This window comes from Podarcis cretensis (assembly GCF_951804945.1).
Source record: "Podarcis cretensis genome assembly, chromosome: 2".
NCBI lineage: Eukaryota > Metazoa > Chordata > Lepidosauria > Squamata > Lacertidae > Podarcis > Podarcis cretensis.
This window is the reverse complement of record NC_137171.1, coordinates 15,080,990-15,096,115: the sequence shown is the minus strand read 5'-3', so window position 1 is coordinate 15,096,115 and position 15,126 is coordinate 15,080,990. Positions and strand designations below refer to the sequence as shown.

General features: G+C 45.4%; 1 protein-coding gene and 2 long non-coding RNA genes across 5 annotated transcripts in view; 2 read left to right on the top strand and 1 right to left on the bottom strand.

Moving 5' to 3' along the window:
- Positions 1-15,126, top strand: part of LOC307210505 — a 349,261-nt gene that overhangs the window by 14,199 nt on the left and 319,936 nt on the right. The window lies entirely within an intron of this gene.
- Positions 1-15,126, top strand: part of RACGAP1 (Rac GTPase activating protein 1) — a 65,686-nt gene that overhangs the window by 17,639 nt on the left and 32,921 nt on the right. The window lies entirely within an intron of this gene.
- LOC307210507 lies at positions 3,695-14,969 on the bottom strand. 3 transcript variants are annotated; one of them, XR_013836037.1, is made up of 3 exons: positions 14,854-14,969; positions 12,946-13,202; positions 3,695-6,206 (listed from the first exon to the last, which is right to left on the bottom strand). It is a non-coding gene; the product is annotated as an uncharacterized lncRNA (long non-coding RNA). The 3 variants fall into 3 exon arrangements; XR_013836038.1 differs by having other exon boundaries at positions 13,041-13,202; XR_013836039.1 differs by having other exon boundaries at positions 14,874-14,968.

Sequence of the window (15,126 nt, the reverse complement as noted above, 5' to 3'; positions counted from 1 at the left end):
CCCCCCCGCTATGCCACTGTCCACAACAGAGGTGATTGTTCCACTGTGTCAAAAAAGTTAGATTTTCTGAGCTCTGAAAAATGGAAAACAAAAAGCAAACGGGCAGAAGCTGAACAGGGAAAAGCTGGGAAGAAGATATTTTAATCATGACATTATGCAGATGCCTTGAAGTAGTGAGCAAACCAGTGTGTGGCTGTTCCTCTGTAAATGCTCTAAGTAGAAGTAGCCCTGAGTCAGTTGGATGCTGACAAAGTAACTATATGAAATCCCTTTTTGCCCCTTTAGCCAGTCTTTCCCCCCACTCACTTAACATGGTTCATCCAGTGTCACCAGCCCATTGCATTCCAGTGTTTTGTATTAACACCCTCTGTGACTTTTCGAACTTAATTGGTGATGGTTTTTTTTTCCTTAATAAAATGCAACTGCAGCACCAATATGAACAGGGAAAGTGCTGTTGAGGTTTTTAAGGGCTGCCGATCATTAAAGACTTTTCTGTTTACAGGGACAATCCATGTTATTGCTCGATAAGCACGGGGGGGGGGGAGGACTTGTAAGAAATTAATTGACCCTTGAATAGACTCTCTTAGTTGCTCCAATTTCAGTTCCTGTTTCACAGGAGGAGGTTTTATTTACTGGTTTTGCTCTCATTTTTTAAAAATAAAAGTAAAATTGCACTATTTTACTATAAAAACCAAAAAAGTGAGGAAATCAGTATTTAAAAGCCCCTTCACAATAGGAAGTGATACTGATATTCAGGCCTGTTCAGGGGACAACCAATAGGCTATTAATCACAAATCACCTACCGTACCCACATTTCTCAAGAAGCAATAAAGCTAAGTGAAACTGCAAGTAGGAAATTCTCAGCTATCACTGCTGAGAGCCTTCACTGAACAGGATTTACATGTGAATAAATATTATAAGAGGATCGTGATAACGGGAAAAGGCATTGATGGATTGTGCTGTATAAGTGATTGTCTAAAATCTCTATTTTCATTCTGTTTCCCGCTGGTTGAAGAAAAGCAAGGTCTCTATCGTGGTAAAGAAACAATTGTGTTGGGGCAACTAAATCCTATGCTCACTTACCTGTGAGGAGGCCCCATTGACCACAGTGGAAATTGCACATAAATCCGCTCCAATTCCCAGTGGGAAGGAGTTGCGGTGGACTGCGTGGCCACCCGTTCCCCACCGGGGGCGGGGGACTTTGTCCCCCGTTGCCTGGGGGATCCTGGCCACATCAGAGCCCAGCCTGCCCATCCGCTGGCTGGGTGTGTGTGGCTGGGGCCGTTTAAACTGAGGAGCGAGCCAGAGGACTTCCACTTTGGCTCGCTTCCTCAATCACCCGCCCTCCCTCCCTATTTTGCAGGTTAGGCAATGGACTTGCTATGGACCTCGGTAGGTCGCCTTGGTTGTCCGAGGGGCCTGGTAGGATTTTTTCCACTTGGCAAACTGGCACTGGCCACTTGGTTTTTGCCTACCTCGTAGGAATCGTCACAACTTTGTTAGGGTTGCGGTTAGGCATTGTTTGACCTTGTGTGGGGGAGGGGAGGTGTGGCCATCACCTGCCCCTCCATGCTTAAGGGTATTCCGTTAAAGGAATCCGGGGGTGTTGATCTAGTCTGAAGCCCGGCTGGGGGCTAGGGCCTTGACACAACCCCGACGGGAACACCAGGGGGAGCTTGAGTTGGTTCGCATCTACAGGGCTCCCCCTACCGGTGGCTTACCCTTACCGGACTTCCTGCACAATGGGCAGGAGTCAGATATAGTCAGGTCCAATCATTGCCTAACCCAATACCGTTCACATTCTGTAATTCCAATAAAGTTGTGGCCAAAATTTGCCCAATAACATCAACCTAGTATCTGTGTCCTGGTGTGAGTTATTTCCAACGAGGGGGTGGCTGTGGGGTCTCCACATGCAAACGACTTGACATAAGTCATTCAAGCGTTTCTCTCCCCTTTATGGTTGGCAATGTCTATCCTTCAATTTGTGCTCCAGACTTAAGAGATTAAAACACATCCTCATTTTACGGTTATGTGAGCCTTCTTGGAGTATTTCTTGGAATGTGTTTGTTTTATTAGCATTGTACTCACTGAGACTGTTCCACGTCTCTGACGGGAACCCCTAAACAGAGGAGGGAGCCCTAGATTTGGGATTCAAGAATGGATTGGATGGGGCATTTATTCAAAATTGTGCCCCACCCAAATCAAAGGGGGTGGGGCAGGGAAAAGGAAACCCCAGGAGGATCTTTCTTCTGAAGTGCATCTCTTTAATAAATGGTTTCATTTACATTCTAAAGGGTTCCCAGGGAGCAGTTTTATTGAGTGGATAAAATAACAGTATATAGTGATGGAAAATAATGCATCAGATTATCCAGCTGTTTCCTCATTTTCCTTCTCTCTCCCCTCACCCTCTTTCGAAAAGCCCCCCCGAGCTTTGAGCTTCTGTGTCTCAGTTGTTGACTTAGTCTGTGTCCCTTTCTAATTAGTTTTCTCCCAATAAAGTTGCTTTTAAGACAAAGACGTAGAATGTGTCCATAAAGAAAAACCCATAAACTAATCAAGCTGTTTCCTTTACAAACTACAAAGAGGTATTTGCATTTTTATTTCTGGTTTAAAGTGTTGGCAAGGAGTGCCAATACCGCAGAGGAGGGAAATCATAAACGTTACCTAAATACCCACCCCCGCAATGCCTGTAAAAGCGTGGAGTTTTGGACTAACCAACAGATTGGCTGACTGACCTTTCGCAAGTGGCTTTATCCATATCTCTCTCCCTGTCGCTCTGACAGCTCCCATCTGCAACATGGCGCTAATCCACTCTGTCCTAATCTAAATGTCTGCCAGTCTGTCTATTCTAATCCTTTTTAACCTGGATTAATCAATCAGTTTTGCTGGGGCTATTTGTTCCACGTGGCATTTTCCTCGTTCTGTCCAAGTAATGATTAGGGACGCTTAGGTTCTTTGCACATGTTTCGGACATTCCTCTAAAGCCAAAGAATATAAAGGCGTGTCCTTTAGCAGCAGTACAGTGGTACCTTGAGTTACATACGCTTCAGGTTACATACGCTTCAGGTTACAGACTCCGCTAACCCAGAAATAGTGCTTCGGGTTAAGAATTTTGCTTCAGGATAAGAACAGAAATCGTGCTCCGGCAGCGCAGCAGCAGCAGGAGGCCCCATTAGCTAAAGTGGTGCTTCAGGTTAATAACAGTTTCAGGTTAAGAACAGACCTCCGGAACGAATTAAGTACTTAACCCGAGGTACCACTGTACATAAGGTAAAGGGTAAAGGAACCCCTGACCATTAGGTCCAGTCGTGACCGACTCTGGGGTTGCGGCGCTCATCTCGCTTTACTGGCTGAGGGAGCCGGCGTACAGCTTCCGGGTCATGTGGCCAGCATGACTAAGCCGCTTCTGGAGAACCAGAGCAGCACACGGAAATGCCGTTTACCTTCCCACCGGAGCGGTACCTATTTATCTACTTGCACTTTGACGTGCTTTTGAACTGCTAGGTTGGCAGGAGCAGGGACCGAACAACGGGAGCTCACCCTGTCGCGGGGATTCAAACCGCCAACCTTCTGATCGGCAAGTCCTAGGCTCTGTGGTTTAACCCACAGCGCCACCCGCATCCCTCCACTGTGTGTGTGTGTGTGTGTGTGTGTGTGTGTGTGTATATATATATATATATATATATATTATATATATAATTAAAAATACAGTAAAATGGCTACATACAAATTCAATAAAACAGAACACAAATCACAAAGCAATATGTACTGTAACAACTGCTATCGTGCATACAGTGGTAGCTTGGTTCTCAAACGCCTCGGTACTCAAACACTTTGTTTCCCAAGCGCCAAAAATCCGGAAGTAAGTGTTCCGGTTTTCGAAGGTTTTTTGGAAGCCAAACGTCCGATTCGGCTGTCGGCTATTTTTTCCAGGGCGCTTGCATCAGTCAGAAGCTGCGCCTTGGTTTTTGAACATTTCAGAAGTCAAATGGACTTCTGGAATGGATTAAGTTTGGTGCTTTTGTTTTTGCTATTTATTTTGCATTTTTGTGGCATTTTTGGTTAATTTGTTTTTGTGACTGTGTGGAACCTAGTTCAGCTACTGATTGACTGTGTGACTGTGGAAATGGATAAGAGCCCCACATACAAACAATGACTATCATCAGTGCAGGTAAGGGGGGAAAATAATTTTAATTTTTATCCTCTACAATGCCGTCTTATTTATTTTATAGTACAGTACATTGATTATTGCTTTCATTTTATGCATCAACGGGCTCGTTAGATAGTAAAATTCATGTTAAATTGCTTTTTTAGGGGTTGTTTTTAAAAGTCTGGAACGGATTAATCCGTTTAGCATTGCTTCCTCTGGGAAAGAGCACCTGGGTTTTGGAACGGACTTCCGGAACGGATTAAGTTTGAGAACCAAGGTACCACTGTATTTGAAAACCGCACTGCAAAGGCGCTCAGATATTCATTTGAGTTAAACTGCAGTACTAAACAAAAGAAGCTTCAGAGATCTTTTTTTTAAAAAAAATTAAGCCTTTTTTTTGAAACGCGTGAAGTTTGAAGAAATGCATGCTGTTATATTTTAATGAGGTATTTGCACTAGTAATGTCAAGGCTGGACCCTGCCATTAGGCTGGAGGATGCAGGATGCCTGAGGCTACAGCAATAGTGAGGTACCATTCAAGCACAGCCAGCTGTCAATTATTTAGTTTATTATTACATTCTCTACCTTGGGTGGGAGATACCATGTGGCTTTTCTGCCTTAGGCACCAACATTTCTTGGTCTGATTGTGAAGTTGTTGTTGTTGTTATTTTTTTGTTTTTAAGAAAAGGCTGACAGCCAGTTATATTTTCCGCCCTGAGCATGAGAGAAAAGGGGAAGTCAAGGCAGCCTGAGTTGCTAAATGTGTACTTACTCCAAAAAGTGGGCTCAACCCATGACTGGGTGCGTGTGTGCTCTGAACTCTCTCTAAAGCAGCAGCAACAACTTTTTTACATCTCTCTTCACTCTGTGAATCCTCAAGATCAAATCCCTCCGCAAAGCGTAGATGCTGATACTAGTGGTTCTGAACCTGCTCAGCGCAACGATGCCAGCTCCCAGGGCTGAAATTTCACGACGAGAAAAACTCTGTAGATTTCAGGGGCTTTTAAAATACATTTATTACTCACACAGCAGTCCAATGATAGAGAAATAGTTGCCCACTTTCTGCCCTAGGCAATCGGAAGGCGTATTTAAACTGCATTGGCCATCGTTACTTTGAGTCATAGATGGATGCATTCATTTGTTATACAGTGGTACCTCGGGTTAAGAACTTAATTCGTTCTGGAGGTCTGTTCTTAACCTGAAACTGAAGCACTACTTTAGCTAATGGGGTCTACTGCTGCCGCTGTGCCGCCGCTGCACGATTTCTGTTCTCATCCTGAAGCAAAGTTCTTATCCTGAGGTAATATTTCTGGGTTAGCGGAGTCTGTAACCTGAAGTGTATGTAACCTGAAGCGTATGCAACCCAAGGTACCACTGTAGATAGATAGATATATAGATGATAGATAGATAGATAGATTTTTTAACATATCAGTTCCAACATTCATTTAACATAACTTCTTATACAATATTTTAGACTTCCGTCAACAACCTCTGATTTTCCGTTCTTTATCACTTGTTCTACATTTCTTAATTTCTCTATTACTTTTAATTCCCCTTAACTAATCATTCTTTTCAAAGTCTTCCTTGCAATATTTCACAAAATCCTCCTTACAGAACTCCTTGCAGTCCTACTAGCGTAACCTGTTTATTACAATTGCTTTTCAAATAGTTCAAATATTTACTCCAGTCCTCTAAGAATCTCTGAGCCCACAGTTTCAAATCCTTCCTGTTAGTTTATCTAATTCTGCATAGTCCATTAATTTCATTTGCCATTCTTCTTTCATCGGTAATTCTTTCTTGCTTCCATTTTTGTGCCGCATTCGTTTGTTTAATTAGGTCATTAGCTCAGCACTGTTCTCCCTAGTTGCTATCTTTCAAAACTGCGCGATCCAGGGTTCTAAATCATAGGGTAGGGACACAGCCTGTAAGTACAGAGCAGGCTCTCAAAATATGGGTGGTTCGGGAGGTACAGGCCCTCTAGGATTGTGTCATCAGGCATGCCTTGATCTCTTCCTTCACAGGATGATGGTGGCTTGGAGGACAACACTTGCAGGCAGCTAATAAGAAGCAGAGAAACATAGAATTCGATAGTTGGAAGGGACCCCAAGGATCATCTAGTCCAACCCCCTGAAATGCAGGAATATGCAGCTGTCCTATATACGGGGATCGAACCTGCAACCGTGGCATTATTAGCACCACACTCAAATCAGCTGAGCTAAAGAAAGGGCTATCCTGGCCAGGGCCAGATTTAGGTTTGATGATGCCCTAAGCTACTGAAGGGAATGGGGCCCTTTATATGTCCAGCTGTCCTTTGTCTGCAACAAATTGTCCGTTTTCTGTGTTTAATGTATGCTATATGGTAATTTATGGACCTAATAGGTATCTAAAGCCATATGCACATGCAGAATGTAGGCACCCTATATACAGAAATGAGCAAACCAGTAATATTTTAGGGAGCAGGCTAGCAGGCGGGGCCCATTACTTACATCATAGGAGCCTACACAACACAAAACACTGTTGCTGTATGTAGGTTTTATTTTATTTGTTTTTTATCTTATATTTTGGAAATGTACATCCTGTTTTTTTCCTTTAAATTTTTTAAATTAATATAAGCTTGTTTAGCTTATACTGTAACTAAATGAGTCATAACCCTGGTTGGTCTCTGTGAGAACGGAATGCCAGTCAAATGTACCATTAGCCTCATCCAGCAAGTTCTTAGTTTCTTTCTGTCTTAAGACCCATGTGATTGCCAGTTTTGAGTAATTATATGCAGGCCAGTATTTGTCAGTCTTACGAGATTTCATTTTTATTGGCATTGTAACTTTTCGTTAGCTTCCCTGGGAATCTGTAGAAAGGTGGAGTTAAAAGTAATAAACCTCCTTAAAAAAATAATTAAAGGTTTGAGCAAGCCCTGGGGCCTCATTTGGCAGTGGGGCTTGTCTGTCTTGTACATTCATCTTTGTAGATTAATATTAACTTAGTTTAAGATTCCCACTGCTAGGTGACTGTGGTTTTGCACAATGTCTTTAGCCTTACATCTTGCACTCACACCTAGACTGCACATTTCAGGCTGCTGCTGATGGAGGACTGACTGCTACAACACATTTCATTGCTTGTTCAAATACATCCTGCTTCATGCTGTGACTTCTGCTCCTCCCAAGCCCTGTATGGCGTGTAAATAAGCGTCTTCCTTTATGCTAACTCCTGGATGCAATCTTCATGCGGGTTGTATGTGCTAGAGCACTTGAGCACCCTCCACAATCCGCCTCAGTGTTGTTCTGCCAACTCATAATTTAAGCGCCAGCATATATTTTAGAATCCTGCCCTCAAAGCTCACTGCTCTGTTTCTATTTTCCTGCTCCGTAAGACACTTGCATATATGAGCTTAGTTAAAAAGTGCAAAACATATCTCAAGGCTCTGGAGAAAAATAGTGGTGCAATCCAGATAACATTGTGTTGCAACAGGAAGGTCACATTCATATGGACAGCAGATACTTGGCTATCCTAAACTTGCAACCCAAGGATTGTGGAGTATGTAGGTAAAGTGGAGCTGGGGAAATGCTTTGTTGCGAAGAATGCCTACCCGTATTTTTCGCTCTATAGGATGCACCAGACGATAAGACGCACCTAGTTTTTTTTTTGGGGGGGGAGGAAACAAGAAAAAAAAAATCTGAATCCCAGAAGCCAGAACAGCAAGAGGGATCTGGGATATCCTCTTGCTGTTCTGGCTTCTGGGATAGCCGCTGAAGCCTCTCCCGGGCAGCGGGGTGAAGGCTCCCCCAGCCCTGAAGAGGCTGCGCGCGGGTAAACTGCCCTCTGTACCTTCCCCCATCTCCCGCAACAACCGCACACTCTTTAAAGGGAGCGCGGCTCTTGGGGGCTTTTCTGGGAGGTGGGGGAAGGGACAGAGTCGCGTGCTCTGTCCCTTCCCCCCACTTCCCACAAGAGCCGCGCGAAGCCTCCGCAGGACAGCGGGGAGCCTTCATCTCGCTGGCCTATGGAGGCTTCGCAGGGGCTATCCAAAAGCCAGAATAGCTAGAGGGAGCGCAGCGCTCCCTCTAGCTGGTCTAGCTTTGCGCAGTCTCCGCAGGGCACGGGGAGCCTTCATCCCTGTGCCCTGCGGAGGCTTCTGGGACAGGGTTTGCGGAGGGTTTGCGCAGCTAAGCCCGAAGCTAGAACAGCGAGCTGGAGCGCTGCGCAGCACTCCCTCTCCCTGTTCTGGCTTCTGGCTTAGCCGCACAGCCTCCATTCGCTGCATAAGACGCACACACATTTCCCCTTACTTTTTAGGAGGGAAAAAGTGTCATACAGAGCAAAAAATACGGTACTTTATCCGCTCAGCACCCCCCCCCCCATCTCCCTACATTGAAAGGATGGTGGAAACTTGTTTTCCATCATTCAGTCTTCATCCTATCTTTTACCCTGGAAGGCCTGACAAAGAGCGTGGCTGGAATATTGATGGCATGCTATCACAATACAATTCCCGCCCCGCCCCCCCAACTCTTCAGTGATTGTACTAGGCTAGAAAGATGCAATAGAGAAAAGTGGCCTTGACACCAATCTCCATCAATTGTCATCTCTGACGTCATGACACAGACCTGGAGATTCTCTACAATGAGGGCTACAGGGCAAAAGCACTAGTAGTGAAACTTAAAATAGAACTAGGATCTATTCAATCCTTGCTTTTTTCTATTCGGGAACAAGATGGCTTTCTGGATTTAATGCAAACCCACAGTGCTTTCTTTTATATTGCTGTTTTGTGACATGCTTATTGGGGTGTTCTCCTTATAGCATCGTGCAAGAAACCAGAGCAACTGCTGAAATAAGCTTTAACGGTCCAATTTCTAGTAGCAATGATTAGCCTTGAACACAATGGGCAAAATAAATGGTTCCAATGCCCCGCAGCTCCAGGGCCAGAGTTATTTCTAGGTTCTCATTGGCCAATTTCTCATTGGTTTACCTGTTACATGTGCCTGATCATACACATGTGATAGGTAAGGAAGTAAAATACATATGCAAAGCATGAGTTGCTACTTTGGGGTGGATGAAGAATGCTTGTGTTCCTTTAATGGTACTGCTGCAGAATTTGAATTTCTCATTGTTCTATAGTTAGGGTTGTTTCAGATGGTGGTGCTATCTCACAAATGTGTCATCTGGATCTGACTTTACTGTGTATGCAGATTAAATCTAATGTTTCTCATAGCTATACCACTGATTCTCACCCATATCTCAGTCCTTTGTGACATGTTTCGGTGCTGTGTGTTCTAGAACTTCCCCCAGCCTCTACTACCCAATTAGCTACTGGGCCCAATTCAAAGTGTTGGTTTTGACCTATAATGCCTTAAAAGGCTCAGGACCGCAATGACCGCTCCCCGCCTAAAACGGGGGGCGCCCTTTGCGTGGACGCGTGCAGCCCCTAGATCTGGAGCGGCTCCAACAGCATAGGCTTGGCTTTGCCTTCCCTCAGGTGGGATACCTGGAGGTCTCCGCCTACCTCAGTCAGTTGTCCAATCCCACCTGGGGGAAGCGTTGCCAAGGAGACCAGGCCAGGTAGGGGAGGGATTACCTGCCCACACAATAAAGGGAGGATCTTACCTGGGAATCCTCACGGCTCCAGAGCTTCTCCCACCCTACCCACCCTCAGTTAATGTCTTATTTTGCAGGTTAACTTTTCTTCACAGGTATGCGGGCGCTGCTACGTTAAGGTCGCTGTTAAAGGGCCGGAAAGGAATTTCCCTGCATTGGCAGGTTTCACCTTTCCCGTAGCAAAACGTCACAACTTTGGTGGTATCAGGCCTTGGGCGGAATCCTTTAGTCCATCTTCCTCTTTGCAGCTGCGATACCAGGGTTCCCCGTTAAAGGGGTTTCTGAAGGGAGGCTTTGACCGTACGCCGAAAGGTCGTCATTGCTCTCCCCTGCGGCGGCGGCGTAACGGGGGCGGCTATCTCTGCTTGAACATATGTTCTCCAGAGCCGGCCCATCCCCCCCCCCACACACACTGGATAACCCTGATGCTCCCTAGGTCCCCGGCTGGGGACTGGGGAGGGAGAACGGCCAATGCCTGAGCCAAGGTCTACCCACATTTGAAATTTAATAAAGTTGTGGCCAATTTAATCCCCTAGCACGTTGTCTTGAGTCGTTATTCCACATGACGGGGGGGGGACCGCGCGGGATCTGGGGACTCCGCCTGTCCACGCAATAACACAAGGACTGGCTCTCCCTGTATAAACCTTCCCCAACTCTGCATTCATCCTCTGAGGCCCTTCGCTGTGTGTCTCCTCCGGAGGGTGGCAACACAAAAACGGGCCTTTTCTGTAGTGGCTCCGTTTGTGGAATGCTCTCCCCAGGGAGGTTCATCTGGTGCCTTCTTTATGTATTTTTAGGCGCCAAGCAAAAATGTTCCTCTTCAACCAGGCCTTGGGCTTACAGTGGTACCTCGGGTTAAGTACTTAATTCGTTCCGGAGGTCCGTACTTAACCTGAAACTGTTTTTAACCTGAAGCACCACTTTAGCTGATGGGGCTTCCTGCTGCCGCCGCGCCGCTGGAGCACGATTTCTGTTCTCATCTTGAAGCAAAGTTCTTAACCTGAAGCACTATTTCTGAGTTAGCGGAATCTGTAACCTCAAGTGTCTGTAACCTGAAGCGTATGTAACCTGAAGTACCACTGTATTAAGATTCTACATTTTTTAAATGTGTCTGTGGAAAGGGGGGGCATTGTTTTGCTGTTTTGTTTTAATTATTTACAGTACTTGTTTCTAGCTTGTATTTTATTCTTTGAAATGCCCTGATGGTAGTATGTGTGTGTGTGTGTATAAAATAAAAAACCTCTTCCTACTCGGAGCAGATGCATAGGTATTTATACACATTTAACATTAAAAAAATCCTACATAAAGTATAATAATAATAATATTTAAGGTCAGCAAATGTTAGCTGTCCTTAGTTATGAAGTTTCACAACAGGTCCAATGGAGACATGCTTTGGGGGTGGGGGAGAGGGAAGCAACATCCATTTCCATTTGCTTTTTAATACTAATACAGAGTTCTTTTGCAATACTGATTTATATTTTTAAGATACTGAAATTATCATACAGAGAACTTGCACAAGACCCATATAAAGTTCCAGAGTATGTACTCTGCATGCGTTGAGGCTTTGAATGAATGGCTCCTCTCACCTGAAATTGCACCGTGTGCATACAAATGACACACATGGCAAACTGTTCACCCCCCAAAATAAAATAAAAGTGCTAACAAGTTTCCACTGCAGATGCATAAAGGATTATGTTCACTTAATGGATTTTCCAGGGTAAGAGAAAATCCGGATATAATGTAAAAAGCAGAGGCTCGCATTTTGATGACGACAGCCTCCTGCAGATGGTGCAAAAACGTGTGCAAGAGCAGCACCAATTCCATAATAAACCTCCATCGGGAAGCACCTTAATTCAGCTCAGAGGCTACGGTACAAAACCCCTGCAGGGTGCTGTTGGTATATCACAAAATGCTTACCAATGCCATTTGCCTCTGATTCCTTCCCCTACCAAAACCGCTTGGCCTATTGCACTCACTAAGTTTTCCTAAGCAACCGTTATGTCTGGACTTCTACCTACAACTCTGAAAACATATGTAATATAATATTATTGTACTACATATATAATATTATTGTAATAATTCCTATACGAGACAAAGAATGTTTGCATCCCTGACCCTGTCCGTGTAGTACCTTCGTAAGAAAAGGCCCAAGGGTTGGGTGCAAATTTCAGGCCCCTCTTTTCTTCTCAGTTGGAGTGTACTGCTTGTCATTGGCAATGTGACCCCATCCATGTGTCATGGGGGGGGGCGTGCCCATTATAAATCTTGGGTATATACTCATTCATAGCTGTCAACTGTCCCTTATTTGGCGGGAAACTCCCTTATCCCAGCACCGTGTCCCGCTGCTGTCCCTTATTGATGATGTCCCTTAAATTTCCCAGGTCACCCAGCTCAGGAGGGAAGCAGCGGCTCGGTGTCCTCCGCCGCGAGAGAGGGCGCGCGTTGGCGCCGTCATCCTGGCGCGAGGAGTTCCCCACCCGAGAGGGGGGGGGAGGGAGCGAGACTCTCGCCCACGCTGCCCGCGAGCCCGGAGGCGGCAGCGATGGTGACAGCTGAGGAGGCGGCCTGAGGGAGCAGGAAGAGGAGGGGATGGGGAGGGACATAGAAGGGCGGCGCTTCAGCCGCGCAACCGCCTCATGCCGGATTGACAGCATCTGTCAATCCTACCAATGTATGTAACTCTTTACAATAGCAAAATCCCTTATTTTGGCTGCTGATCCCTTATTTTCGAGGCTGCTGGTCCCTTATTTTCAAATCTGTAAGTTGACAGCTATGTACTCATTCCATCTTTGCCCCAGTTATGCTACTACAAAGCCTTTTCCCACTCCTATTGCTATTAAACACCAATTATTGCCGTTAACATCCCCCTTATTTATTTTTATGCACCTGGTGTTTTGTGAGCATATCTGCAATGAATGCCAGACATGTTTAACCGGAATATTTTGGGACTATACATAAGTTTGCGTGGGGTCGTGTGTGTAGTAAGGAGGTACTGCGCGCTGCAGTTTCAACTACGCAAAACGTTTCGAAATTTCAATGGATTAAGAAATGAATGAAAGCAGATGGGTAGAACAAAAGGTAAAATTAAAGCAGGCAGTTTTACAGACACTAACATTACTGAGCTCTAGGACTATGATTAGCTCATTACTGTGAGCAGTAGGGAGTGGGAAAAAGCTGTCATAACCACTCTTTTCTTGATAAGGAACTTACATCTTTCTTTCTTTCCTTTCTTTTTAAATCATGGAACTGTGGACTAATAAAAATAATATCTCCTCTCAGTCTGCTTTCTTCCAGGCTAAACATACCCAGCTCCTTCAACTGCTTCTCATAAGGCTTGGTTTCCAGACCCTTGATCATCTTGGTTGCCTTCCTCTGCACACGTTCCAGAAGTACAAAAACTCTTGCAGGTGGGTGGGAACTCAAACACATCCCAATGAGGTGCTGAGTAGCCACAAAATGAGGACTCACTGTTGAGAAGATTGAAACAAAAGGGGTAATGAGAACCATCTCACTATTTGGATAGGTCATTTTTTAAACTCACACTGAGAAGCTCTTCCTCAGTCCTGTTGCTGTGCTGCTGGCTAAGTGTGTTATCCAAACCCCGGCTTGTGAATTGTCTCTGCCAGACAAACTGTGAGCCCTAAACCCAAGAACAAACCTTGGGTACAACCACGAGCCCAGGTTCGGATGACATGCTAAGCCCAAACCATGTGTGTTTGTCTGTGCTATATTTTGCTTTTAAAAAATAATTATGGGTTGTTTTTGAAAATGAAAATCTATATATGGATAGTTTATTTTCTATTAGTTTGTATTAGAATTCCACATCCCTATAAGTTGCTCAAATTGTTAGGCAATTGGGCATCTTTTATTTTTTTATACCCCACAAATTATTATTTTCTTGTGAACCACCCTGAGATCTTTAGAGCAGGCATGTCCAACCCGTCAATTGCGATCTACCAGTCGATTGTGGGGTGTCCCTGGTTGATTAAAAGAAAAGCAAGAAGCAAAAATGCTTTGGGTCTTCCTCCCCAGTGGCGGAGGAACCCATACTGGCACCCGGGGCGGCGCAGTCTGAACGGAATGCTGGACATGTGCAGTCTGTATGGGCTGCCGCTTGCATGTGGCGGCCATACAGGCTGCCGCTTCCACAGCGACTGTACAGACTGCCGCGCAAGTGGCAGCCTGTATGGATGCATGTATGGACGCCACGTGAGTGGTGCCCATACAGACTGCAGGCACCCTCGGCCACTCTACAGCTGGGGGGAGGCAGGGGCCATCCTGTCACCCCTCACAGAGTGCCACCCGGGGCGGACCGCCCCCTCCGCCCCCCTTCCTACACCACTGTTCCTCCCCAAAACTTTGGTCAATCCAATGGGTAGACCACTGCCAGTTTTTTTTATAGTGGGAGTAGATCGCAGTCTCTTGGGAGTTGGACATGCCTGCTTTAGAGGAAGGGCAGTATATAAATATAATAATAATAATAATAATAATAATAATAATGGCTTAGCTCACAGCAGTGCAGCAGGAGTGCCGTGTCCACAGTAAATGTTTGGCTTACTATTACTTGTGAACCGGGTTTATGCGGCTTCAACATTAAACCACCCTGCCCCATTCTGATTAACATCCAGTATGATGAAGAGTTCTGGAGCTTGCTCACTATTTGGGGACATTTTGGCTGGCCCTCTAAAGGTAATGTGGATTTTGAAACACACACACACAGAGCCTTTTTTCCTTAAAAAACATTTAGGGGTAATGAGGCAGTTAAATTCACAAAATGTTTAGGGGTATGTGTACCCCTGCATCCCCCCAGAAAAAAGCACTGTGTGTGTGTGTGTGTGTATATATATATATATATATATATATATAATATTGTTAATCCACGCCCCCCCCCCGCCGCAGTTATTAAATGCACACGAGTCCAAGCTGGGAAACCCTATTTTTCTTTTAATTTAGGAGTGGGGGGGGCGGGAATTGGTCGTCGTCCCTGCCCTCCTCTAATACAGTATAGAAGAGAAAACTCAGCCTTTTCAGCAATGAGGAATTTAAGAAATGTCCACTAGAAGCAAATATAAAAGCAGTGCTATGCGAACCACAAGAAAGAGATTCCTTGTCGCTTGCCTTTAATGTTAACCTCCTACCCTTTTCCCGCCTCATGGGCTTGATTTGTCCTGCATGAATGGAATAGGAACTACAGAAGGTGGGAATTGGCCTGAGGTGAGACGGCTATCGCAAGAACACCGCCTACCTAATTGGGCCGCGTGGGCACTTAATAGAGGTGAGCGGGGCGGGGCGGGGCCGGGAGGAAAGAAGCCCTTGCCCTTGAGAAAGACGGCGCCGCGAGCGTCCCGCTCCGGGCTGATAGGCCAAACGGGCGGCGCGTCAGGGAGCGTG